Raw genomic sequence first — 27,364 nt, forward strand, 5'->3', positions numbered from 1 at the left:
CTGCAGCTGCCAACGTAGCTGTCTCACCAACCAAGCCACCAAACCCCTATCCCTTTTGCTTTTCTCTCCCCTTGCCCACTCCACTGGTCTGCCTGCCTGCCATTCAGCCCTTCCCTTCCCCACTCACTTTGACCCAAGCCATTGCACTCACAGGGTAGCGTCTTCTGTTGGAGGGAAGGCAGCACATTTCCCACTGGGGCAAACGTATGTGTGTGTGTGCGTGCGCGTGTGCTGAGTAGGAGGCGGTGTGGTGGCGGCGGCTTGCACAGTGAGGTTGTGCCACCCCCACTTTGGCCTCCTGCCCTCACCCTCCCTGAGTAATTCTTAAGCAGGGTCACCGCTGCCACGCTATGCAAGCTGCCACTGTCACAATGCCACCACATCCTCTGCATGCACTCACGTACACCTGCTTGCCTCGATGGTGAATGTGCTGCCTTCCCTCCAGAAGAAGACAGTTGCCTGCGAGGTGGTGGCAGTGGCGGCTCAAGCCAAGGTGAGTAGGAAAGGGAAGTTCTGAGCAGCAAGCAGGAGGACCAGTAGGGTGAGAGAGAAAAGGAGCAGAAGGGATAGAGCGTTGGCAGTTTGGCCAGTGAGGTGGGCATGGCAGCAGTGACGGTTAATTAGGACCACTGGGGAAAACCTCACAGTGTCCTTCAATGGTCAGCCGCATTTGGATTTTTTTTTTGACCTGTATCTTCTGTGGCAATATGTATGCATTGCAATGAGTATGCATTGCCATGTGTGACCAAGATGGCAGCCGGGACAGTCGCATAAACATCTAGGCTACCAAAGAAATAACCAAAGAAATAACTGACTCTAACTGCCAAATATCTGGCAAAGACTTAAAAATTAAAACAATAGATGATCAAAGAAACCAAGCTAAAAACTAAGGTCACAAATGAGCATTGAAAGATGCATACAACTGCAACTATGAATCAACAAATGGAAGAATAAACAGAAAACAAAAATACAGGAGAGCCATCTGAGAAGGATAGTAAGAATGGAGAAGTTCAAAGAGTTCAAGGCTGAGGACAAACGAGGAGGAGGGTGAGCCCACACAGACCCCCCCCCATCTTACATGATTCCCATCTCGTCCCAGGGAATCCCACTACCACTTCCTCACCCCAAACCACTGGGGCTGCTGGGGGCGACGCTGCTGCTGCCTCATCCCAGACCATCAGGAGTTACCCTGGATCACCAGGAGCTGTGCCACCGCCTCCTTGCGCCAGACCATAAGGGGCAGCCCAAGGCCGCTGGGAGCCATGCTTCTGCCTCACCCGAGACCATCAGAGGCTGACCCGGGCCACCAAAAGCCACGCCACCACCACCTTACCCCAGACCATCGGGGCAGGTAGAAGAGACAATGGCTATACAGCCTATGTCTGCAGATCTACCCTTGACAGCCACTGGGTTGTGCCCCACAACCCCTATCTTCTTCTGAGATATAACTGCCACATCAATATCAAGGTGTGTGCTTCTGTCAAGAGTGTCAAATACCTATTCAAATACGTTTGCAAGGGACATGACTGTGCCACTGTCCATATAAATGAAAACAACCAGAATTATGATGAGATTCAGAGACACATTTACTCCAGATATGTCAGCCCCCCCCCCTGTCCTATGGCCATGTGGCACCTCCTCAGCTACAACTTTCATGCCCAGTCATACACAATCATTTGGCTCCCAGGATACCTCCCAGGATACCACTTGGTACTGGCTTGGTGCTACCTCATCACACATCATGAGGATGCACCATCTCTTATGTTGACATACCTTACACATATGTCTTTCACAAGGCAACCAGAGAGTGGGTTCCTTGGAAACGCCACACGGACAATGTCATCAATCGCATGTACTCTGTCAACTTTGCTGCCAACACTGAGAGATACCACCTATGACTACTACTGCTACACATCCCTGGTGCTACAAGCTTTCAGCACATCTGGGCACTGGATGGCATCTAATATTAAACCTTCTAAGAGGCTGCCCTTCATCAAGGATTCATATGATGACGCCTGGGACACAATACTGGCTACAGCATGTCCCACTCACTCAGGGACCTGTTTGCCTACATTCTCATCTTCATTGTAGTTGCACAGCCCCAAGAACTCTTCAACACATATAAAGTTAATCCCTTGGAAGACTATGCCCACCAACACTGCAGGATGTACAGAAGACTGGCCAGACTGCCTGGCATTAACCCTCCATGACATTGAAGACATATTATGACACACAGCTCCTCCTGCTCCAAATTAGAGTTCCCACTACCAGCCACATCTCCACCATGACCCCTGGCAATACGCATACAACAACACTACCAAGATCTTGAATCTTGGCTGCAACTCTGAATGAATGGCTGCAATTCTAAATGAACAGCAGCTTGCAGCATTTACCACTATTATGGATGCCAGCCGAAACAAGACCCTCCCACGCAGGTGCTACTTAATCGATGGACCAAGGGGCACCAGAAAAACTTACCTCTATGCAACTCTAATTAACAACTTCCAAGGGGAGGCTGCAGTTTTCCTACCTGTCACATCAGCAGGGATTGCAGCAAACCTTCTTGATGGTGGCAGGACTTATTTCAGTCAGTTCAAACTCCTCCCATCACTAATTGACATCAACATCATGCCAAACTCTGCTGACACTATCATTATACATGTGGCCACCACCATAATCTGGGATGAGGCCACCATGTCACCATGTGCTGCCCTGATGACTGTTGACCACATCCTCAGGGAGATCATGTCTTCCAAAAAGCCCTTTGGGGGTAAACTCTTAATATTGAGTGGTGACTTCCGACACTCCCTCCCCATTGTAAAACACAACAACAGAACCACTACCATAGAGGCCTGTATCAAATCCCACCCTCTCTGGACACATTTCAACATTTTCAGACTGACACACAATGTGCACACAACTGACCCAGCCTTCACCCAGTGGCTCCTATGTCTGGGAAATGGGGACCATGAAATCATCCCTAGCCTTCCCTAAGATATGATGAAGATCTCAAGAACAACTATTGTGACTTTGCAACTGATATCTTGAGGACTCACTTGACCTCAGCAGACTCCCACATATTTTCTACCAAAGCCATTCTGTGTCAAAAAAACCTCACATGTTGATAACATCAACCCCACTGTCCTGCACAGGCTATATGGTACAACACCCATGTACTATATGTGTATATGTGTTGACTCCATAGACACAGAAAATGAGGAGAACTCTGAAGTCTTCTTCCCAGTTGAGTTCCTCAACTCCCTCACACCATCAGGCATGCCACTACATCACCTCACACTGAAGGCTGGTGCTATTGTCCTCCTCCTGAGAATCCTGAACACCAGAAAAGGACTCTGTAATGGCATACGATGTATAGTCACCAACCTTAATCTAAACTTGATTGTGGCACATATAGCGACTGGCTCTGCCTCTGGTGACAATGTCTTCATCCCTCACACTGAGTTGGGACCAAAAGACCCTTTCATCCTCCATTGCCGACAGTTCCCTCTGAAACTTGAATTCACCATGACAATTAATAAGTCACAGGGCCAAACCCTTGACAAAGTCGGCCTCCATCTCGAGGAGCCTGTGTTCAGTCAGTCAACTGTATGTCACCATGTCTCAGAGTCCATGTTACACCTGGTCCAGAACAGGGCATGCTGCTCCCTCATTCAGACCTCATTGTTACATGAAACATCATCTACCATGAGATCCTCCTGTGAGCTACGGAGAAAACTATGCCACAGTTGCCAAAGGTGAGTGTGCACCCAACGCCAACAAGCCTTCCCCACAGCACTTTCTTTACACCCCTGTCTACCCCTCCACAACTTCATTTGCATGAATGCCACCACAACCCCCCCCCCAAAAAAAAACACCCATGTGCTCACGTGTGAGCCTACCCTCTCCTTCCACTTCCCACCCCCAGGCTCTAGCTCCCATTGTATTCCTGGATACAATGGGCTTTACCCCTAGTTAAGATAATAAAACATCTAAAATATTATTCCAACATTCCATTTTTATAGATGGCTCTAAGTCCATGGGACTAGAAACTGAGTTTAAAAGGAAAGGAAAGATATATTTCTATCACACAGATCATATTGTGATTCTGATGACCAACAGAGAATGGGTTTGGTCTAAAAGGACCATAGCCAGGAAATATGACAAAGGAATGTTAATGTTCTTTAACTTCAGTCAGTCTGTGTTTCTACAACAAGAGCTGAAGATAATGCTTAGGAGATGCTTCCTTCCATTTTGCTCTGTTCTAGTACCCATGAGAACTTGTAGAAGGTGACTCTTTGCCTCCAGCTGTGCTGTACTGATATATTGACAAATTTTGCAAAGTACTCTAAGTCTAAACTGCTTCACCAAGCCTAACAAACACAAATAGTGCTACCTGTGGAAGCTCTTGCTGATTGGACAAGTGGGCAACATATCATGATATCTTACATTATAATAGCCAAGTGTGCCCCAATCTGTGGTATCTAAATCCAGAGATTGGGGCATGGACAGACAAGACAAATCTTTCTACAAATATGAGAAAAGTCTAAGATTTGCAGAAAAATAAGAAATCTGAACACACACATGCACAGATACACTGTTTTTTAAAAGCCCCAAAATTATAAAAGCAATGCCTGTACCTTTAACAGCCAAATGCCCTCTTAGGCCCATTATGCATGGCCACCGAAACGGCGATTTCGGGTCACATGGAAAATGCGGAGGGGGAAGATGCGAAGCAAACCACTTACGCATGGGACGGGATGCAACGGCAGCAAAACCCAGAGTAACCAATTATGCACGCGGCGACCCTGATGCTGCTTCTGGTTGTGCCCCGGTCACCCGGAAGCTGCACTTTCTTCCGCGTTTTGCTAATGTGGCTTTTTCGGCGGCATGCACCGAATCTGCGGCCGGTTGCAGCCAGCGCCGTGTGTTATCAGTGATTTTAGGTGATGCCATTCCACCCCGAATGCAGACCTTCCTCTCCGTGCATAATGGGCCTCCGAGACCATCTCTCTGGAAAGCATGATGCTCACATTCCTGTGGCAGATATAAATAGTTTGGCAGGTTGCACCACAATTGGGTTTGGATACTAGTATGTTGCCCCATTTAAACAACCAGTCTGCACACTGGCCAAAACCTGTTCATATTCTATTACCTATTTTCCATACTTTATATGAAAAGTCAAATCCTGCAGGCCTTTTCTTGGAATTTTTCGGGTTATGGATATCGGGTAGAGCTGATTGCATCCATGTTCATAACCATTAATTCCTTGAATTTAAATTTTGTGATTGCAGGATTAGTGCAGGTCTTATTGCTGGGGGGTTGAGACCTTAGTCTGGGTCGGCCCACATCAGTCATGTCTTTGTAAATGGCAGCTCTCTGTTTTCAGTGATCTTTCTATATTGACAAAGAAGAGCATCTTGTCTTTGGAGATGTGAGAAAACGATGTGGTACAACATAGGTAGCCAATAGATTGGACTGGGTTTAATACATCTGCTGATTGTTCTTATTATCGTATTGAGTTGCACATCAAGATTGTACCACAGAGTAAGGTATACAGTCAAGCAAGCTGTCCAACACTTGAGACTGATGAACTGGTCATCAAAAAATCATGCCTCTGTTTGTAGCCTGGAAATGGCATAAGTTGAACCAGTGAGTGTTCAAGCATCCCTTATTGCCAGCATTTAAGCTGCACTCCAGTCTCTTTTGCTTGGTGATTCCACCTTTCAACATAATAAGCTCACAGCTGCCCCTTGCATTGTCCCGTGTCCCATGCTTTGCCCAGTAGTTTTCCAGGGCTGGAGGTGGGTTCCTCCACATTATCCCTTTCTTCCAGGTTCTTTCCTGCTTTGTATTGTCTGTGATAGGCGAGTGGTATCACTGTGTCCCCTGTTGAAATGTTAAACAACTCTTATAGCAGCTAGGAGTAGAAAGCCATCTGGAGAGATAACCCAGGCTGGGTGGCACCAATATTCACACTTCTGAGTTCAAACACTTTTCCTTGAGAACCCCTTTTTCTGCCTAGATCCTAGGAGTGGGGGCTTAGATCTATATGTATTCCTGTGGGTCCTTTGTTTAAATTGTCTTCATCAATTTCCTTGCTGTGATGAACTTCCATTGATGCCTGTTCCTGTATGTTCCCTCTAATAAACCAACTTTGATCAAGTGCCTGATGCTCAGGGACTTTGTTGGGTCAGATGGTAGACTTCTGGATGAGCATTCCATGGGTCATGCCACCACTATAACTGGATGCGTCAATGTGCTTATGTACAGAAGTCATCCAAATGCTTCTCTGTACTGCTTGTTGTCAGACAAAAGTTCACTAATTCTTTTCTGGTTCAGTAGTTTAGTTCCATCGGAGTTGGTGCTGTCTTATTTCATATTCATGGACTCCAGAAATTCTAGGATTTTCCTGTTTCTGATTGGGAGGATAGGTTCCATCTTCCTTTCATTCTATTTGTATTCCAAGAAAATAATTGATGTCTCTAAGTTCTTTCACATCAGATGTTGAATTATTTCATCAGTCCTTCTTGGCATTGTTTTGGACCATGCAGTGTAAAATTTACAAGACCACAACAAAGATAGCTAAGCAGCAAGAGGATTTATTTAGAATAAATGTTTGCAAGCATGGAGAGAAAGCCAATTGGAGCATTATCTGAAGTCTGCATGAGTGCAGGTCATTTTTAAGACCTTGATACATCATCATGAGGTATCCTGAAGCTCACTCCCTATCTGTCCCTCTAACCAGTCAGGTTACGCGGAGGACTCCCAGTCTAATCTATCACCGATGAATATATCTTATTTCATATACTTTTTTATATAGAGAGAGATACTACATTCAGGTGCTATAAATCTCCTGTTTTGTAGCAATTATAGCTGCTACATTCCACTTTTGACAAATTCAAGGTTACCTTTAGAGATAAAGAAGCAGCCTCCCGACCCGCCAACCCGCCGACAGACCACAGGTCACATTCTCTCAGTAGGCCGCCGATGTTGGAGGCTTCCGCGCGGCCCTTGGAAAAGGCCCGCCGCATCCGAGATGCCATGGCCCTGCTCCAAGGCCAGCGCTGAACACGGCTGCTTGTGGGGGACAGGGACGGCCGAGAGAGCCTTCCCGCGGCTTCCAGGCCAACACAGGGAACGGGGACAGCTGCGGAAGGCTTCACCCAGGCATTGGGGAGCAGAGGGGGTTGTGGGGAGAGGGGAGGGGTACGGGGGGTGGCCCGGTGTGCGCGACAGTGAGACTTCCGTCACTCCTCGTAGTCTGCTACAACAACTGCTTTATGGGGCATGTCCTTGCCCAACCAGCGCTTCCTTCCACCTTCAGGATTTTCTCCCCGTACCCCCAGGGAGGTTGCCGCTCACCTGCCCAGCCTCGGCCCTGGACCCGGGAATGGACAGGGAGGGAAGGAGAAGGCCCTGCCGCATGCTCCGCCAGCCCGCCATGCTTCCCTGCTTCCAGCCAGGATCCATGCCTCTCTCGCGCCTGGACCGCTCCCTTTCCTCTGCAAGAGCCTGCCTGCCTTGCTCCAATAGGAAGTGAGGGAAGAAGGGGGATGCGCAGCCCCAGGCTGGGTGTGTGTTTCGCCAGTCATTCCCTCCTGGTTTGCCCTACCCTATGGTGGCCACTTTGCGGCCCCCGGACCATCACCACCACCTCTTCCCCTGCTGCACCTCCCCCAGGTCGCCCCCCCGCCACCCAAATTTCTACTGCCGGACCCTTCCCACCCCCCCCACCCTCCTTCCCCCTCCCATGTCCCATGCCCTTTCAAAGCCCATTTATTTGAACCTAGTAACTTAAATATTAAATACCAGCCATAACTCTTATGGGTCCTAATTTGAGAAATTCTCCCTCAAGGAAGAATATCAAATGTGCTTAATTTGATTGCACTACAACATTTAAGCACAGATTTGCTTTCCGATATTGCCCACAAAATTTTATACAATATTAAATATCATTCATTTAAACAGAAGAAAAATACAAAACTTTAAGCAACAAAATGTCAGAGAAATGTTAATGAGTACCACAAATACAAATAGGCATCAGGCACATTTCAGAGATGGGTGAAGAAATCCATTATACCAGTGGTCCCCAACCTGCGGGCTGCGGCCCGGTGCCGGGCCGCGAAGGCCATGGCGCTGGGCCGCGGCTCCCTCTCCCCGCCCCCCCTGCAGTAAAAAACTTCCCAGGCCGCAAGCTTGCGGCCCAGGAAGCTTCTTACTGCGGGAGGGCGGGGAGAGGGAATCAGGGCCGGGCCGCGCATTTGAGGAGGATGACACTCTTCCAAATGATGCTCTAGGAATTTTTCCTAATCCCTATGGTAAAGACTATAGAGACACAGGAATATTCCAGAAATTCACTTCAGGAGTGAAGTTATTTACAATCGCCTTCCCTTTCCTCTCCCGAAAGCAGACTCCTGTGAGGTAGATGAGGCTGAGACAGCCGTGATATTACTGCTTAGTCAGAACAGCTTTATCATAGCTGTGATGAGCCCAAGGTCACCCATCCGGCTGCATGAGGAGAGAACAGAATAAAACCTGGCTCGTCAGATTAGAAGTTGGTGCTCCTAACCACTCCCCCAAGCTGGTGTGGTGTATAACTTCTGTTTTATCACAGGAGCAAAACAAAGTGCTCTCCTGATCATGGCAGCAGCAGCAGCAAGCAGCACAGGAATTGGCAGAAATGGCATCGATGCCCGGAATCCTTGGAGCACATGTGCCACATGCTATGGGCACTGTGGTTCTGTTTGATTATTTTTAGGTCGTTTTCTTTTTGATGTAAAGAAATATTTATTTATGTTCAGGATAATACTAGTGAATATTTTCAGCAAAGCGAAGCTGTCAGTTGCTTTCAAAGCTCCAACTATCCCTGGGAAGGGTGCCTTGCTGTAAGTTGTGCAGCACAAGTAACAGCACCAGTTGTGCTCTGCTAAGGCCCTGTGAATTCTTAAACTGGCTTTGGTGTTATGGGCCCCACCAGTCCTTAAGCTGGGGCTGTCTACACATCATTGCTGAAGTACCTGCCCCTGAAGCCTCCGGCTGCTGAACCCTCTTCCTGCCCCTGTTCCTCTGTCATTTGTGCACAAAGCACAAGTGTAGCAGAGACTGGATAGGGATCCGTATGCACCCTGACAACCACCCTTTCCCCTCCCTGAGCATGGCTCAGATGCAGAAAGACAAATGCCCTTGGAAGGGCCACAAAGTGGGAGGAAAGGCTGAACTTTGCTCTGCTCTGCTCCCTTAGCTCTGTCCTCCCTCTTTAGTGGCCGTTTCTTCTCTGAACCGAATCAAGTGATGCTTTTATGTGACATGGGCAGAGTCTGCACTTACTTTGTTTATTCCATTGTCAATCCTGTTGAATTCAGATCGCTTTGAACTCGGATCTTCCTCTCCCCCCCCCCATTGAAAGAGGAAAGTCTTCTGCAAGTGGTTAGGGTAGTTCAGAAGGGGGGGGGGGAGCCAAGCCTCTTTGTTTCTTTTCTTGAAGTGGGGGGAGGCAATCGAAAAAGGCAGAGGAGGGAAGAAAAATCCAGGACTGACAGAAGTTGAGAGAAATTAGGGGCTTCTCCTTTAAGGCAAGTCTGCCACATGACCACCTGTGGCCAATCACGGGTCCTCTACCACGGAGGAGAGCCCAGATTCAAAGCAGCCTGGTTTCTCTAATCCAAATATTGAAATATTGAGCGTTAAAAGCACTCTAAGATAAATAAAGGTAGGGTCACTCTGGAACAATCCTTCTTGCTGCAGAAGGAAAATTTAAATCGCCCAAAATCCAAAGGGAAATCGCATTCTGTGTAGAGGGCAGGGATTGAATCGACCTGGGGTTGGAATAAAAGCTCCCTGCAGTTTACACCCTGGTTTAAGGGGAAAGCCCCAGGAGACCCACGTGTCAAGCTAAAAAGGGCACAATCTCCCTTGGATACTCATTTCAGTGTGTGTATGTGTGTGGTGGGGGTGGTAGCAATGCTTGTGTGGGAACATCCTGTCTACACTTGATGGGCTATAATTTTTTTTACTTAACCATTTACTTATGTATAAAAGAGATATTTTAGCTGATATTTCTCCATTCAGTTGAGCACTCACCAGATTACAATATTATCTACCCACCTCCAGCAGAAAAGTTAACAACAGATCTAATATCAACAAATTAATGAACACAGAGAAGATCTGTGCTTCAGATTTGTTTCAGTCAACGGAAAACAAGAGTTACAATGTCCTAACTGTGGACTCACCAGGTTGCCTGAGACCCTAAAGGTGACCCTTGGTAAATACGAATTACTACATTTAATCTGTTTTAAGATAAAAATAGAGAGATTGGATAAGGAAGGGCCCTTCTGCCCCAGAGAGAGCCATGGCCTGGTCAAATGTACATTTTCATGCCCTGGGGACCGCGCCTGTTTTGGACCAGGATTTCCATATCATTTTTGAGCGGTTGGCCAATTTATATTACTACTTGTATTGATGTTGTGAAACAAACATACTGAAATAAATCGTACTTAAAAGAAGAGAGGACTTGCCACTGAGGAAAAGGTAATAGAGAACAGAGTTTATCTGGAAAGCCGTTCTGGCTGATGTCCTTGGAATGAAATAAACCAAAGGTAAATTCAATAAAGGACATTATTTGAAAACATTCCTTATTACTGTTTAATGCCATAAGGATAGGTCTTTCCCTCTTGCCCTTGTGATTTCTACTGCAAATCCCCTGTGCTGGAATGAACTTCCCTTTAAGTATGTCCTGTTTTTTCTGTGCTGTGGCAGAGGATTGGAGCTCTGGATGGCTAGACAGTACTGTGGCCAAAGGGGGTCTCACTCTGCCCTCATTTCCTCATTATCAATTTGTGCTTTGAGAGCACCAAAAAAAAATCTTAGGCAGATTCAAAATCAGTTTACTGAGTAACCCCAAATTAACTATGATTGTAAGTCTCCAATCACCATACAGACAAGCAAGAAGGAGATGGCTATTATGGTGGCTAGCCCTGTGCTTTCCAGAAGAATCCTGCTTCCTTAAAGAGAACTGGCCTTTTGGGCAATTCTTTTGGCACAGAAGGATTAATGCAAATTTGATGGACTTTTAACAGGCTAGTGAACAACTATCCAGGGCCTTAAAACAAAGGGTTTATCCCCTGAAGGTCATCTCGGGAGCAAGGGATCAAGCTAGAGTGACACGGAGGGAGGATTTATTAAAATACAAACCTAAGATGAGTATGGATAGGATCGTGTGCTCTTTTGAATATTCCAATAGAGCTCAACAGAGTAAAAAAATATTTCTAAGGACTGGCACTTAACAGCTGATTTACCAGATTGTGGCAACAAATATATATTTGCATGGAGACGAGGCTGAAACTTAAAGGAATTGGTGACGATGAGGGACCTTAGGGTAGATGTGCCTTTAAGAATGTTACCCAAAAGTAACTTTCAATGTCAAACATGTAGTATCTGTAAATTTATCCAGCCCATAAAGGAATTTACCAACCCCAATAATGGATTCAAGATCCAAGATAATTTGGAATTGAACAACTGACAAAACGGACAAAAAGGACCAATATATAAAGATTACCATTACAGAGGGAGAGTTCTTATATATTTGCACTTAATACTATGGGAGAACAGGGATAAAACACCCACTGGGATTTGTCGTGTTTCCTATGAGGTGGTCCTTTAATTGGCTTGAAAATCTTGCACCTGTCGTTTACTGAGTTTGCGGTCAGATTCTACTTATTCAGAATTCAATTAACTACTAATGGGGACCGATTAGTAAAACTTTCAACAATATTCCACTTACTTATTGAGCAGATGGCCATGGTATATTATGAGGTAATTATATTGTAATGATATTACTATTATATTTTGCATTAATATGAATTGAGATAATAGAAGGTTTTGGAAGTTATATGCTTAAGATTTTTTCATTTTTTATTTAGAGCAGTTTCTCAGTGGAACAGGCTTCCTCGAGGGGGTCTCCATCTTTGGAAATTTTTAACCAGAGGCTGGATAGCCATCTGACGGAGAGGCAGATTCTGTGAAGGCTTAAGGGGGTGGCAGGTGACAGTGGATGAGCGATAGGGTTGTGAATGTCCTGCATAGTGCAGGAGGTTGGACTAGATGACCCATGAGATCCTTTCCAACTCGATTATTCTAAAAATCTATGATTCTAGGGTGAGGCAGGATCAGTGGCTGAGGGTGGGAGCGGCAGCCAGCTCAGGGCATCGGTGTTGGTGATGGCCTTCCAGGGACAACACAGAAGCTGAAAATCATAACCCACAAGGAAGATAGACCACTGGAGCATCTGAGGTGAAACGATCTGGGGTGTCTGGTAGGCAGGAGTGAAGAGACCCAACACCGGCTTATGGTTGATGATAATTGTGAAGTGCCGACTAGGTGTAGTTGTGAAATTTCTTCATGCCCGCAATGATGGTGAGGGCCTCCTTGTCTATCTGGGCATAGTTCCTCTCAGCTGATGACAAGGTATAAGAATAAAAGGCCACAGAAGCCTCCTGGCTTTCTGGGAAACAGTGCCTCAAGATGGAGCTGATGTTGTGCAGGGGTGCATTGCAGACAGGGATGACATGTAGGGACTCATCAAAGTTGACAAGGATGCCTGGATGAAGGTGGGAGTTGTTTGACAGCAGCAAAGGCAGCCTGCTGTGCTGGGTCCCAGACCAGGAGGGCCTTTTTGTCCAAGAAATTGTAGAGTGGCTTCGTAACTGCAGCTTTGTTTGGCGGGAACAAATGATAAAAGTTCAGCAAGCTGAGGAAAGCCTGAAGGTTGTACTTTGACTGAGGTGGGGGTGCCTGCTGAAGGGTTTCACCTTCGCTGGAGTTGGATGGATGCCAGCCGCATCAATCAGGAAACCTAGGAACTCCACAGAAGGCATGTCAATGTGGCATTTCTCCCATTTCACCTTTCACTTGTACATGCCTGATGTGCCCTAAGCAAACCAGGGTGGTTGGGCTATAAAAATACAGTTGTTGTTGTTATTAAAAAGACATTCTGTTAAGTAGATCATGTGCCTGAAATGTTGAAATGTTACTGTTAGAGCTATGTCTAACTTTATCGCCTGACATTCTGTTGTTGGCCCTCCCTCCTGCAGCAGCCATTTTGTGCCTGGCTCCACCTCCTACAGCAGCCATTTTTTAGTTACACTCACTATCCTGTATCAAAACTCCAAAGTTGCCCACAGGCTGAAAAATTCCTTCTGATTTCCAGTACCCTAATCTCAACATCATGAGATCCCAGCATCCTTATCCATTGTTCTGAAACAGCCTAGGGGGTGGGGCATGTCCAGCTGTCCAAGTTGGAATAGGGCCAATCAGGGTGCAGCCAGCTTTGTCCTGATTGGCCCTGCCCCTGTGGCTCCCACCCTCCTGGACTCTAGCCTCTTTGCTCTCAGATGCTTCAGTGCCTGGAGCCAGCAGCAGGTGAGAGGGCCCTGGGCAAAGGGTCATGGTGGAGGACTAGCTAACAAGGGCCTCCTGGCCTGCTAGGCTGGGCCTGCTCACGAGGGCCTCCTGGCCTGCTGACTGCCTGCTAAGGAGCTCTCTCGGCCCTGCTAACGAGCTGCCCAGCCCCCGCCTGCCCCCACTTGATTTGGCTGCAAGCTGCGGGCCAAAGCCACCTTATGCTGCCTGGCCACGGGCCAGGGGAGGGGACCCTTTCAGGGCCCGTTCTTAGGAACTGGCTTTGAAGCTAGTAGATTAATAAAATGCAAATAACCAGACTGTGGAGAAGGATGAATATTAATTGAAGAGACTATTGACCAAATGAAATATGAGATAGGAATCTTTCATTTAATGGGTTTAAACTAAAAGTACAATGATATAGGCTTAATATCAGGAAAAAAAATTTCACAGTCAGAGTAGTTCAGCAATGGAATAGGCTGCCTAAGGAGGTGGTGAGCTCCCCCTCACTGGCAGTCTTCAAGCAAAGGTTGGATACACACTTTTCTTGTCTTTAGGATGCTTAGGGCTGATCCTGCGTAGAGCAGGGGGTTGGACTAGATGGCCTGAATGGCCCCTTCCAACTCTATGATTCTATGATTCTATGATTCTATTCACTTCTTGAAAATGTGAACATATACTGTGTTATCAAGACAAAGATGGAACAGTTCTCAGAAGAATCCACCACATCACTTCATACAATGAGATAAAAGATTTTATCTCAGGGTAGTGCTAAAGAGAAATCAGTGGTGCCGAAACAGACTGGAAAGGGTTTTGATAGTTCATACTGTCTGAACAAAGGACAAATTATTGCAAGTCAATTGAGCCAGAAATTTTACAGTTGGATGAAATTCACAAAGGCTAAAACCGGACTAACCCTGTCTGCCAGCACTCATGTTTGGAAAGCAGAAGCAAAATTTAATGTGTACAAAATGAAGTTTTCTTGAACATCAGCTTCTGGACCATGTTTAGCTAGTGTGAAAGGGGAAAGGCTGACCTGTGATTAGAGATAATTTATGTTACAGATTTAAGTATGTTTCTGTTTATCTGTAGCGGTCAATCCAGGGCCAAGCGGTCAATCCAGGGCCAAGCAGCCAATGGCACCATGCAAACTGGCACCCAGCCCACAATAAATCAGCTTCACTGGCTTAATGCAGGGTTTGCTTAGGGAGGACTTATCAATATTAACTGCAATGACGCTTGGAACATAGTAAAAACTTGGCAATGGACTGACAAACAGGAATCCCACATCGTAGCACACACCTGTTTCACTCCCCTGCTTCTTCAAATGTCAAAATATCACACACTTATCACAACAGTTTGACAAGCAGAGGCCGAGACTTACCGCGGCCGCCCCTTTGATGAAGCAGGTGGCGGTCCGAAGACCCCAGCGATAGATCCGCTTTACACACACGCCATCCCTGTCATGCGTAGGCTGTCATGCGCAGGGCATGAGTGTCTATATTAAGTACCACGTGCACTGCGCGGCCCTTTTCGAGCCAGCCAGCTTCCCACCTTGTGTTTTTGGTTTGTGTTGAAATGGTTATGAAAGTTATTTTACAATTATTTTACAATTATCACAGCTGCAATTTAGGCATGGTAGATGCCTGTTGGCAGGGAGTCCAGTTTGCATACTAGACTCCCTGGAGATTGGGGGTCTCCTTAATGAGACTGGCAGACATGTGAGTGTGGCCTACCCAGCTGGGAGGCCAGGGGCACATGGCCAAGTGACCTATGAGTGCCAAAGTGAGGTAGACACCTGGTGGGGCCCGTGATGGTCGCTTCCCTGGTGAGGGATTTCTGATGCAAGGGACCTGCTCTCCTGGCAGGGATGAGGCGGGGCTCATGGCATCTTAGGACCCTCGGGATAAGCAGCCTAAATGGCTGAGGGGCAGGCTTCCTATCGTCCCAAGCCAACCCCATTCTGGGTGGTGCAATAATAAATGGCTGAGGCCATATTAATGGCAAGTATGAGTTGCATCTTCATTGGCAAGAACGGCCACCCTGCTACTCAAACAGTATTATTTCTCTCACCAGCAGGCACTTCCTATCTGCTGTATGCTGGGAAAAGACCTTAGATTTGTCATTTTTCATCTAAATTTAAGCAATTTCTATCTAGTTCTACAGCACCTAGAAAAACATCATTACAACCTGAAGCAAATTGTGATTCCTGGAGGTCTTAATTCCATTTTTCTTTCTTATACATATTTTGTAAGTGATTTACAGCAGGGGTCCCCAACCCCCGGTCCGGGGACCAGGACCGGTCCGCAGATCAGCTGCCCTGCCACTCTGCCGCTGGCTCACCTTTGGTGCTCTCCAGCAGCTGCCATGGCTGGGGCTGCCCTTGACGTGGCACTGCGCAGCTGCTGCTGGCAGCACCCCCCAGCGGGAAGTCAGGGGCGCCAGCGGGAAAGCAAGTGGAGCAGGGGCTCAGGCGCCGGTGACATCCCTTGGCAAAAGACTACCCCCCCAGTCCTCAGTAAAATTGTCAAGTGTTGACCGGTCCCCAGTAATAAAAAGGTTGGGGACCACTGATTATTCAGTGGGGTATCAGGCTCACTGATAACTTTGTTTATTAAAGACATCTGTAAGAGCTCACCTTTACACATGTGCTGATAGGTGGAAAGACCTGATTACATGGAATTGATGAGTCAATATTTTTGTGACGTTTTAAACATAAATTTTGTTCTAAATAGATTTTCTTCATGAATTATGGTTCAGTTAAACATTATGCTTTGCAAATATCTCTACTCAGGTCTTCAACATAAACCAAGGAACACAATAGAGTGTTAGGCCTCTTAGTTTTTGGCTTTCACTGTAAAGAAACCTTAGAGGGTGAGTTTTTTCAAGTTTTTAAAAAGTATTCATTTTTTCAAAAGTGTAATGTATTTATTTATTTATTTATTTATTTATTTATTTATTTATTTATTTATTTATTTATTTATTGTGTTTATTTCCTGCAACTCTCAGCGATGCCGGCTTGTAACAGGTTACAGCCTAAAACCCCAAAATACAGTTAAAATAAACATAATAAATAACAACAATGGCTGCATAAAATCTCCCTCCACAAAGTCCCAGTCAATCAGGCCATAACCTGTGGTTGGTGGAATAAGTTGGTGTAAATCACTATAGCCACCCCCAACAGGAGGGAAGTGAGAAATTAGAGTGGGGACTCAGGATCTTCTAACCATAGCCTTGACCAAAGGCCTGGTGGGAGAGCTCTGTCTTACAGGCCCTGAGGAACTGTGATAGCTCCAACAGGGCTCTTAGCGCTCATTCCATCATGTGGGGGCCTTGACCAAAAAGTCCCTGCCCCTTGACTAGGCCAGGTACACCTCCCGAAGGCCAGAGACCACCAGCCTGTTCATACCTGCAGAGCAAAGAGCCCTGTGGGGGGGGGGCATAAGGAGATTGATAGTCCCTTAGATATGCAACGCAGCTAACGCGGCCAGGTCCCGGACACCTTTTTCCAACAAAATGCTGCCATGGCCTTCAAGACAGGCACCTTGGCAGCCGCACACTGCCATGCTCTGCTGTCCTCCTCTCTGCAAAAGTCCTCCCCACCACCCTTTGCCACCCTACCCCCTTGAAGTCAGCAACCATTCCCATCCAACCATCCCTACTACACATTCTTCAAACCCATGTCACCACTACCATGCAGCCACACACCCCCACACACAAAACACCCCATGTCCTTGTATATGGGACAACCCTCCCCTTCCTCTTCCCACTACCAAGCTCTAGTGCCCATTGTATTCCTGGATACAACGGGCTTTACTCCTAGTTGCCATTTTATCTCTTGGTAAATCTTGTAATATCTTGGGGGTCAAAACACCATTTGAAAACATTTTTTACCAATTATCTTTTAACATTTGACATTCAGTAAATGTCAACTCATTAATCCATAATACCTCCCATTTGGCTATCCTTAATATTAAATATTTTATGAGATATTTTTATTGATATATAAACATAATATACAAATTATGAGTTCAATAATTCAAATATCATTAAAGAATAGTTATCATCTGTAATCGCTCCTGCGGAGCGGTATAAATAAAATGCTAAGGGCAAGTTGGGAGGAGAAAGGAGTGGGCCGAGTCTGGGATAAAAACTCGGAGGTGCCTGCAAAGCAGCTCCTGATTGGCCCCTCCAAGTGTCACTCTGGGGCCAAGTGGCCAATGGGGAACCGCGCGCAGAATGGCCGCTCAGAGGGTTCCCTGCCGAGAAAGGAGCAGGGCTGCCGCTTCTCGACGCGGCAGCCCTGCTCCTTTCCCGCCGGCAACCCAGGGACCTTGGGAGGGGACCTTGTCTATCTCTCATCTTATCGTCATGTAATATCTTTAAGCTATACTAGGCCTCTTGTTTTTCCAGATAAATTTGCTGATAGTTGTTTCCCATTTATGCAATGCTTTGTCATTGATGTTTACAGGCAAAGCTTGAAATAAAAAGTTAAGTTTGGTAATACATTCATCTTAATAATTGCAATATGAGCAATTATTACCATAAAAATTTCATTTTTGACAATCTTTGTAAGTCTTCTTGAATTTTTATCCAAGTCATCTTATAGTTGTCTTATAGTTCTCTCCAATATTTTGAGTTTATTTGATCATACAATATTTAATTTGTTCTGTTGCAGGATTATACTGTTTGTATATTTAACCTAAGTTTGTAGATTTTACCTAACAAATGTTTTATATCACTGATTAATTTTTCATAAACTGTTTTTACTCCAAGCTGGCCCCCTTCTTTCAAGAATTGTTCTTTTAGTTTTGAGTGTATCTGATAATAAATTAGCCAAGGTATATTTTTTTTACTTCTTTCCCATTCCCTTATTTACCCTTGTTATCCCACCATGTTATCACAAAGTTAGATCATCTATTTTCTTTCTTGAACTTAAATCAAAATGAGCTTTTATTAAAGAGGTCATTGGCAAGAGTGATGGACCTAATCTATGTACTGAGATGCTTTCAAAAAAACCAGAGGGAGGGAGGATAAAATCATGTTGAAATAGAGTGAAGAAAATAAATGATGATGTCAGATTACTCATGCACTCATTTGTACCCCTCTCCCCTATAAAAAAAAATTCTACCTGCAGGCATGAATTGGTTGTATGCAGTTTTCAGGTTGCCAACACAGGATAGAATACTTTAATTTCTTAATGAAATACTTCTCTTTTTTTAATATACAGAAAACAGTGATCTGCTTTAACCTCTCATTATTTTTCCAATCAGGGATTAATGGTTACCTTTCTGTCTCTGTGTATGAATCCAGGAGTAATTTCAAACTTTGTTCATTTCCAGCACAGGGGTGTGATGCAGAGCAATGCAATGTCAGGGTACAAGCCATGTTGATGGGTGTTTTCAGACAACCTGCCCCTCAAAGCAAAGAGGGTTCCAGTTATTAACAATACAACAGATCTATAAGCTGTGGTTGGAGGGTACATCACATATACACCACCCATTATCATGTTGCTGGGAACATAAACTACCGCTTTTAAATTGCTGGCATCTATTTCTATTCAGATTAGAATTCAGATAATGACTGTGATGAGGAATGATTTCTTTTAGGGTTGGGCGCTTTGGTGCCTGAAGCGGCCGGTCTCTCCCGGCGCAGCAAGCGCTGCACCATGGGAAGGGGAGGGGAGGCGTGAGTGTCAGCGCACAGGTGGGCGCACACACGCAGGCACAGTGCTCCGCGCCTGTGTGTGTGCGCCCGTCAGCACGCTGACGGCCGTACCTCCCCTCCCCTCCCCCTCCCCCCCGTGGCGCAACGCTCACTGTGCCAGGAGAGACCAGCCGTTTCAGGTGCTGAAGGGCTCAACCCTAATATATCTTGGCTTCGGCCAATGATGGAATGGTTATAACCAGATGCCACTGCTCAGGATCTCTTGAGAAGATCTAGACTGACCCACTGAGAAGACAGCCATCCAGCACAGTACAAGAGCAATAATAAAACACACATTGCAAGATGTCATAGTCCTGTTATTCATCACATTTCAACTGGACTATGTCTGCCCTTCTGGAGGCCTCACTTCGAAAAGGGTGTGGAGAGAACAGAGTGGGTGCAGAAGAGAGTAACAAGGATGATATGGGGCCTAGAGAGCAAGCCCTATGTGCAAAGGCTGAGGGACTGGGGAAGGTTCAGTCTGGAGGAGTGGAAGTTGAGAGAGGACATAGCTACTCTCTAAGCATTGGAAATACACTTACTTAGAGGAGGGCCACAAACAGTTCCTGCTAGCAGCAGAGAATAGGACTGGCAATAATGTGTTTAAATTCCAGGCAGAGGGGTACCGACTGAATATTAGGAAGAATGTCTTATAGTAAGAAAAGTTCAACAGTAAAAAAAATCCTGGATCTAAATACCAGTATGGTATTTGGAGCAGGGATTTTTCAGAAATCCTGAAATATGGGGGACTAATAAACCGGAACCAAAACAATTATCAATAAAAAAAGTTGCACACTCTTGCTGACATCACTTCGGCAATGAATCAGCCCTGACCAGGCATTTCCTGAATCAAGCCTCTTTACTTCAACATGATTTTATCTCCCCCTCCCCCAGATTTTTGGAAAGCATCAGTTTTTGTCAAACCCTGCTAACTGCTACCCCTCTTCTAGTCAACTGCATAGAGAATTCACGTTTAGACAGAATTAACACCTTTTCTCCTCAGCTCCTTCCTTTACTTACACTTGAAATACTTGTGACAGGTTTCAAACCAACTGTGAGTGCTGATTGGAGGAGCATGACTAGTTTTGATAGGGCCTGGCCCCTTTTTGTGCCAATGTGACTACAGGCCTGAGCTCCTTTCTGAGCCATGCAATTGCCAAACATGTGGCTGGCATGCAGTGCATTAGAATTCACAGTCTGCCATATCTTCAAATAAGGAGGACACGGATAGTAGTGTCCAACAAAGGGGGTGTTCAGGCTAGTGGGATGCAGGTAGGAGGGAAGAGCTGCTGGCATATAGGGGAGGATTTTCTTCCTTCTTTTTTCTTCAGGTTTTCAGCTGACACATAATTCCATGTGGAAGAACCACTTTGGTAGTGTAGACTTCAGAGGTGTAGGGAAATGCTTAGGACTGGGGTGGGGCAGAAGCTGATAGTTTGGGACAGAACTGGTTATGGTGAAGGGGTTCAGTGGCACCCTGGCACTGACTGGCAAGGTGATAGTTTTAGAAATTAACTGCTGGTATTACTCCTCCTACTACTACTACTACTACTTTAACCAAAACAGATTGCTGTTGTTAGTTGCGAAGTCGTGTCCGACCCATCGCGACCCCATGGACAATGATCCTCCAGGCCTTCCTGTCCTCTACCATTCCCCGGAGTCCATTTAAGTTTGCACCTACTGCTTCAGTGACTCCATCCAGCCACTTCATTCTCTGTCGTCCCCTTCTTCTTTTGCCCTCGATCGCTCCCAGCATTAGGCTCTTCTCCAGGGAGTCCTTCCTTCTCATGAGGTGGCCAAAGTATTTGAGTTTCATCTTCAGAATCTGGCCTTCTAAGGAGCAGTCAGGGCTGATCTCCTCTAGGACTGACCGGTTTGTTCGCCTTGCAGTCCAAGGGACTCGCAAGAGTCTTCTCCAGCACCAGAGTTCAAAAGCCTCAATTCTTTGACGCTCGTCCTTCCTTATGGTCCAACTTTCACAGAATACATTGCAACTGGGAAGACCATAGCCTTGACTAAACACACTTTTGTTGGCAGGGTGATGTCTCTGCTTTTTAGGATGCTGTCTAGATTTGCCATAGCTTTCCTCCCCAGGAGCAAGCGTCTTTAATTTCTTTGCTGCAGTCCCCATCTGCAGTGATCTTGGAGCCCAGGAAAATAAAATCTGTCACTATCTCCATTTCTTCCCCATCTATCTGCCAGGAATTGAGAGGGCCAGATGCCATGATCTTCGTTTTCTTGATGTTGATTTTCAAGCCAACTTTTGCATTCTCCTCCTTCACCCGCATCAACAGGCTCTTTAGTTCCTCTTCACTTTCTGCCATTAGAGTGGTATCATCTGCATATCTGAGGTTGTTGATATTTCCCAATTTGTGATTCCTCTAATCCCGCCTTTCTCATGATGTGCTCTGCATACAAGTTAAATAGGCAAGGCGACAGTATACAGCCTTGCCGAACTCCTTTCTCCTTTCTCAATTCCATGTTCAGTTCTCACTGTTGCTTCTTGACCTGCATATAAGTTTCTCAAGAGACAAATAAGATGCTCTGGTATTCCCATCTCTTTAAGAACTTGCCACAATTTGTTGTGCTCCACACAATTAAAGGCTTTAGCATAGTCATTGAAGCAGCAGTAGATGTTCTTCTGGAACTCCCTAGCTTTCTCCATGATCCAGCGTATGTTGGCAGTTGGATCTCTAGTTCCTCTGCCTCTTTGAAATCCTGCCTGTACTTCTGGAAGTTCTCAGTCCACATATTGCTGGAGCCTAGCTTGTAGGATTTTGAGCATAACTTTGCTAGCATGAGAAATGAGTGCAATGGTGCGGTAGTTTGAACATTCTTTGGCATTACCCTTCTTTGGGATTGGAATGTAAACTGAGCTTTTCTAATCCCGTGGCCATTGTTGAGTTTTCCAAATTTGTTGGCATATTGAGTGTAGCACTTTTACGGCATCGCCTTCTAAGAAACCACAACAGATACTGCAGTGAAAATGTTTGGGCATGGTTCTTGAGAATTTAGTCTTTCAGCCCATCTTCTGTAATGCCTCTGTGCCGGAAACACTAAGACTGCTGCAAATGTGCAAATGAGTTTCTGAAAATGATTTGTGATAACTGAGAAATTGATGTTCAATGCAAGCCTAATCCTTTAAACTTTCAACCTAATCCCTTCCCCCCTTTCAAAGCCCATGAGTGTTCTTATGCTCTCCCCATCTGCGCCGCAGGGGCGGCGGGTGGCCTCCGCTGGTCCCGTTGCCTTCTCTGATGCCGCTTTACTAGTTGGGGTGTTGGGGCCTGGGGGGGGGGAACTTTCCAGCGTCCCGCCACCCACAAAGCCTTGTTTCTACCTCGCTGAGCCTGCGACAGCGCTTTGAGGCCCAAGGGACTATGCCAGTGCGTCGCCGCTGCGGGGGGGAGGGTGGCTCCCTTCGCCCTGTGAGGCCCGTTTGCCGCCTCTGCAGAGCAGATAGGGCGCTGCCGCTGGCAGGGCCTCTCCGGGAGGGTCCTTCTCCTCCACCCTTTCAAAGCACATGAGTGTTCATTTTAGCATAAGATCTCAGTGACATAAAGCCCATCACCAGATACATGTGGCAAATCCTCAGTGGGCATACATAGACCTACGTAGAATAGAGAAACAAGCTGCAAACAGCAAGTGTCAAAAAGAAGCACAACAAGAATAGGGTATGACCTTATTTTGTAACGTTCAGATGTACTCAAAATTAACACAATCTTCCTTGCATGTCAGGACCTTTTGATCCAGCTGTTTTTCACCTCATTTTTTCTCTCCAATTCCTGTGTGTGTGTGTGTGTGTGTACCCAGATAATCAGAGACAAGGTATTTTGCACCAGTCATGAAAACAGCAAAATCAAACAGCTCACAGAGGGTTTCTACATACTCAGGGATATAGACAAATATGACTTTGCAAATTAACCACAGGAAAAAAGATACTACTCTCCCTCTCTGATGAAGCAGGAGACGCATAGTGTATGTGGTTAGGGTTGCTACCAAATTTTGTAGCCCCACTGTTTTGACTTCCACCCCCCAAAAATCCAATTTCAAATTTGCTTCTCCCTTTTGTCTTTCTCATATCGAACTGTCCCCATTCAATGTATGCAATGTTTTTTTGCTTTTGTTTTACTTATGCATGGTATATGTAGGGCACAGAGGCCTTAAAAAGCAGTGTGGAAAAAAATTGGGAATTCCAGCCATTTAAAAAAGTTATATACCGAGAGATAGACAGAGACAGAGAGATATATGGCAGATTTGTGTAGAGCAATAATAGGGGGAAAGAGAGCAGAAATCAGCCTGGATCAGCCCCTGTCAACTTATCAACTTTTGAGGATGGGGAAACTTCCAGGAGGCCCCGGTTATGCTAATACCTACTTCAGACCGCATTTTTACAAAAAACATTGTCTTCCAGGAAATCCTACTACAAACAGCACACCACCAGGCACATCAACAACATGCACATCTAAGCTCTCTCGAACTCTCCCCTGACCATCCCACCTCCCCTCAATAACAGCCACTCCTCACCAACAACACCATGCCATTCTGCAGACAACACATTCATCTCTCAAAACCAGTTCACCTAAACTACCCATTCCCAACACAACACTCCTCTATGGCACTTGGCAGCTTAAACCCGGTTCCACTGTATGTCAATAAAGAATTTTTGCTTACAAACCACATTTCTACCTGTTTGTCTTTAATTCATTATTTATTGTTATTACACTCTGATGCCTCCAAAGTCGTTCCCTACTATCACCATCCAACTCTGCTCTTCTGGGACCTCCACACATGCCACTCCCTCCAGCATGACTGGACAATACCACTGGAAAACAAAACACAACAGAACACATCATCAGACCATCTCCAAAGAAGCCCAGCTAACTCAGTATGATTTTCCCCCTCCAACCCTTCCTCTTCACTACCTTTTCTACACAAAAAACGATTTAATCCCTCCTTCACAAACCACTACTGCACACTCCCCCCTACTATCTCTATACTTCCCTAAACCTCTCCCATCCCTTCTGCCCAAATACCTACAATACCCCTGCCACAAACACACCAGACAAGACACTCTCCCATCTACCCTTTCTAGCGCCTGTTGTATTTACAAGTACAAGGGACTTTAAATCTAGTAAATGCATAATTCTATCACATGTCATGGACTTGTCAGAAGACAAGATAATATTGGGTCATGATTTATGATGATATGGAAAAAATATTGAAAGTAAAATTTGTGCTAGATCCAAAATATGTTATCACATATGGTAACAAATAATATTAAAACTTATAATGAGCTTGTTAAATATATTATAACAGCTGCTAAGATTCTGTATGCATCAAGATGGAAAAAGAATTATTACCAGATATTACAGATTGGTTAAATAACCTGATGGAATATGGGACAAAGGTAAAACTTGCATATTTGATACACAGCAAATCAACAGATGTAGATGTTATAGCTGTTAGCTGAAATCCCCATTTTCCAAAAAGGACACTTTCTCCAGCAGTCTGTTCTTTATACAGAAAAACTTAAAACATCAAAACACAATATCGATGGCACAAACATTATTTCCACATGTTCTGAACATTAGGTTCTAAAACCAATCCACGATTAAAGGTAAGTATAATCAAACATATAGTTATTCATTGAAATGTAACAATACTTATTTATTCAAGTGTATTATTCAAGAGTAAATATACATCATCAGTAAACCTTAATAATGTCCAAACTGAATACTCACCCACTATCTGATTGGCCCTTGGCCAGGAATGGCTGACCATGGTAGTTTACCCCAATCAGGAAGGTAGCCCTTGGCGAGGAAGGGCTTAATAAGGAGTCAGCTCTCATAGAATCATAGAATCATAGAGTTGGAAGGGACCTCGTGGGTCATCTAGTCCAACCCCCTGCACCATACAGGACACTCACATCTCAATCGCTCATCTACTGTAACCTGCCACCCCTTTGCCTTCAAAGAATCAGCCTCTCCATCAGATGGCTATCTAGCCTCTGTTTAAAAATTTCCAAATATGGAGAACCCCCCCCCCCCCCGAAGAAGCCTGTTCCACTGAGAAACCGCTCGAACTGTCAGGAACTTCTTTCGGATGTTTAGATGGAATTTCTTTTGAATTAATTTCATCCCATTCGTTCTGGTCTGTCCCTCTGGGGCAAGAGAGAATAATTCTGCTCCACCCTCCATATGGCACCCTTTTAAATACTTGAAGATGGTTATCAGATCCCCTCTCAGTCATCTCCTCTCTAGGCTAAACAGACCAAGCTCCCTCAACCTTTCTTCATATGTCTTGGTCTCCAAACCCCTCCCCATCTTTGTTGCCCACCTCTGGACACGTTCCAGTTTGTCAACATCCCTCTTCAACTGGGGTGCCCAAAATTGAACACAGTACTCCGAGTGAGGCCGAACCAGAGCAGAGTAAAGCGGTACCATCACCTCCCGTGACCTGGACATGATATTCCATTTGATACAGCCCAAAATCCCATTTGCCTTCTTAGCCACCAAGTCACACCGTTGACTCATGTTCAATGTATGGTCTACTAAGACTCCTAGATCCTTTTCACACATGCTACTGTCAAGACAAGTCTCCTCCATCTTATATTGGTGTATTGGTTTTTCCTACCTAAATGCAGAACTTTACATTTGTACCTATTGAACTTCATTTTATTCAGTTTAGAATCATAGAATCATAGAGTTGGAAGGGGTCATACAGGCCATCTAGTCCAACCCCCTGCTCAACGCAGGATTAGCCCTAAGCATCCTAAAGCATCCAAGAAAAGTGTGTATCCAACCTTTGCTTGAAGACTTCCAGTGAGGGGGCGCTCACCACCTCCTTAGGCAGCCTATTCCACTGCTGAACTACTCTGACTGTGAAAAACTTTTTCCTGATATCTAGCCTATATCGTTGTACTTGAAGTTTAAACCCATTACTGTGTGTCCTCTCCTCGACCGTTTATGCACTAGAGGTTTCATGCCAGGCTGCAGGCTGGAGTTTTAGTCATGGCAGGTTGCCCCACCACTTCCTGCACCCACATAGGGGAGCATGTGGCCCATTGTGTCTCATCCACCCCCTATTTGTGCTCCTGCACAAGAGGTGGGGCAGTGAAGTTCTCAGTGCATAAACGGTCCTCTGCAGCCAGCAGAAACAGCATCCTGCCCTCCTCTAAGTGACAACCTTTCAAATACTTAAAGAGGGCTATCATGTCCCCTCTCAACCTCCTTTTCTCCAGGCTGAACATTCCCAAGTCCCTCAACCTATCTTCATAGGGCTTGGTCCCTTGGCCCCAGATCATCTTCGTCGCTCTCCTCTGTACCCTTTCAATTTTATCGATGTCCTTCTTGAAGTGAGGCCTCCAGAACTGCACACAGTACTCCAGGTGTGGTCTGACCAGCGCCGTATACAATGGGACTATGACATCTTGTGATTTTGATGTGATGCCTCTGTTGATACAGCCCAAAATGGCATTTGCCTTTTTTACCGCTGCATCACACTGCCTGCTCATGTTTAGTTTACAATCCACAAGTACCCCAAGGTCTCGTTCACACACAGTGCTACCTAGAAGCATATCCCCCATCCAGTAGGCATGCTTTTCATTTTTCCAGATGCAGAACATTACACTTATCTTTATTAAATTGCATCTTGTTCTCATTTGCCCATTTTCCCATTGTGTTCAGATCTCGTTGAACTCTGTCTCTATCTTCCGGAGTATTTGCCAGTCCTCCCAATTTGGTGTCATCTGCAAACTTGATGAGTAGTCCCTCCACCCCCTCATCTAGATCATTAATAAATATGTTAAAAAGTACCGGGCCGAGCACCAAACCCTGAGGTACCCCACTACTCACCTCTCTCCAGTCTGATGAAACACTATTGACAACAACTCTTTGAGTGCGGTTCTCTAACCAATTCCCTATCCACCTAACGATCTGAAAATCCAGATTGCAGTCCTTCAACTTATCCATCAGAACATCATGGGGAACCTTGTCAAAAGCTTTACTAAAATCCAAGTAAATGACATCAACCAAATTTCCCCGATCCAGCAAACCTGTTACTTGGTCAAAAAAGGAAACTAGGTTGGTCTGGCAGGACCTGTTGGAGACAAATCCATGCTGACTTCCTTGGATCACCAAATTGTCCTCCAGATGTTTGCAGATCGCTCCCTTTAATATCTGCTCCATTATCTTCCCCACAACAGAGGTCAGACTCACTGGTCTGTAGTTTCCCGGGTCATCCTTCCTCCCTTTTTTGAAGA

General features: G+C 45.5%; 1 long non-coding RNA gene across 1 annotated transcript in view; it reads left to right on the top strand.

The window, feature by feature from the left end:
* Window positions 1–455: 455 nt before the first annotated feature.
* The window catches only part of LOC143833787 (uncharacterized), a 35,454-nt gene continuing 8,545 nt past the window's right edge, over window positions 456–27,364 (top strand). The window contains exon 1 of the long non-coding RNA XR_013229699.1: window positions 456–493. This is a non-coding gene — a long non-coding RNA (uncharacterized LOC143833787). The remainder of the gene's footprint in view (window positions 494–27,364) is intronic.

This window comes from Paroedura picta, chromosome 3 (assembly GCF_049243985.1).
Source record: "Paroedura picta isolate Pp20150507F chromosome 3, Ppicta_v3.0, whole genome shotgun sequence".
NCBI classification, from domain to species: domain Eukaryota; kingdom Metazoa; phylum Chordata; class Lepidosauria; order Squamata; family Gekkonidae; genus Paroedura; species Paroedura picta.